At 38.1% G+C, this 1,731-nt stretch overlaps 1 long non-coding RNA gene across 1 annotated transcript; it reads left to right on the top strand.

Annotated features, from left to right (window-relative positions):
- Positions 1–475: 475 nt before the first annotated feature.
- LOC149267674 (uncharacterized) lies at positions 476–1,507 on the top strand. The gene is made up of 3 exons (XR_016271575.1): positions 476–607; positions 694–761; positions 862–1,507. It is a non-coding gene; the product is annotated as an uncharacterized LOC149267674 (long non-coding RNA).
- Positions 1,508–1,731: the final 224 nt, after the last annotated feature.

The raw sequence follows: 1,731 nt of genomic DNA, 5'->3' as shown, positions 1-1,731 counted from the left end.
TCCTCCCCTGGTGTCTCACAATTCTAATAAATTTCTTGTGAGTACACCCTGGGTAGACTGAGTCTTCCCAGATTTAATAATTTACTACTTTACAAGTGGCGCCCGAGCAGGGACCCAGGGAGGTGCGCGGTGCATCGTATGGCCGAGGGGAAACGGCGGAAATCATAATATATAGTGCGCTATATTTTAATATATGTATAAAAATCTTGATCGAGAAAACTAGAAAATTTATGTGTATATATGTATATAATTGTGCATGTGTGTTTAACGATTTTTTGCGCGCGCTGTACTTTTCGGCGCCATAATTGTTTTACCGTTGCACATTGGGCCAGCGAGCCGATTTTTCGACGAAAATTCAAATTTTTTATAGAAAGTAAACCTATTTTGAGAATAAAATTTTAGTAGTATATACTTTGACTAAAATGAATCAAAAGATTTTAATTGTTTTGATGCATCCCTGGCATTTTGACAGCCCTTCAAAGTCAGTTGTTTGATTGCATGCGTGTGAAACTGAAAAGCGCGGGAAAGTTTTTGTTTACTTGCAAGCGTGCCAAAATTTTGTGGTTTGATCAATTTTTTACTAAAATTATGGAAAAGAAAGGCCAAGGTATGTAGAATATTTATATTAAAAAGATTTTGTCTATGTTTGCTAATCTGTTTTTGTGTGCGTTTATTTGTGTTGTCCAAAAGTAGAAAAAAGCTAACCTGCTAGCCCGTCTGTTGTGGATTATAACTAATTTTGTGCCAAGTTGTGCCAAAAAGTAATTATGTGTCATGATAGTGCAAAGTGTATATAAACTAACTGTAAAAAGCTTTTTTGCTCCATTTTGTTCTAATTTGAATAAATCACTAATATTGTAGTTGTGGTTGAGTTCGCCTATAAGCAACTGCTTGATATCTACATGCAAAACAATCGTAGCGCATCTGCCGTTTCGAGTTGGATTTATTATGAACTCAAAGAATTCGATTTAAGCACGGAAAAAAGGATGAAATCAACACCAAAGTGAGAAGCTTTCACCTTTACATTCAGAAGAACTTGGCAAAATGTAATAGAAGTATGGCCAGATTTAAGACAAAGCATACCGAGTGGCTTTTGTCCAATATGGCCATAACAGTAAGTTCATTGTTGTCTTCAAATCCAAAGCCGTTAACATCAAGACCAGTTGGACGCCCACCCATTGAATATGTTAACGCCGGTCCCCGTCAGAAGAGAAAATTGGCATCCGATTTAGCTGTACATCAGGGTCACAACACATCTCTTCTTGTGCATGCCGCCGCAGTTTCGGCCGAAAAATCGAACGAGGAAGATACAGCCCTTGTGCTAAAAAATATATATCTTACTCCGAGTGACCACAATAAGGTTAGAAAAAATCTTTTTACGCAGAAAACTGACTCGGTTCGACTAACGGAAGATGAAGCCTTAGCATATCTGCTTGAAAATTCATTAAGTAAAAGTCAATACAACAACTTTCGCGAGCTCAGCATTTCCCGATCTTGTGAACTTTTTCCTGCTTACAACAAAGTGAGAGAAGCTAAGTAACACTATATATGTCCTTGTATCCATGGTTTCCAATGTCGGCAACAGTCCATAAAGTGTTAATGCACGGCTACCAAATAATAGAAGCATCAATCCTTCCATTAGGTGTTCTTGGCGAGAACGCCTCAGAGGCCTCGCAACAAATATTATAAGAGTGACAGGAGGCTACATGCTCGAAAGAGTACTCGGCAAAA

Source organism: Drosophila arizonae, unplaced genomic scaffold (assembly GCF_054131065.1).
Source record: "Drosophila arizonae isolate 15081-1271.41 unplaced genomic scaffold, UAZ_ARI_1.0 ARI_Backbone_94, whole genome shotgun sequence".
NCBI lineage: Eukaryota > Metazoa > Arthropoda > Insecta > Diptera > Drosophilidae > Drosophila > Drosophila arizonae.
The sequence above is the reverse complement of the archived record's forward strand: the minus strand, read 5'-3'. Positions and strand labels throughout refer to the sequence as shown.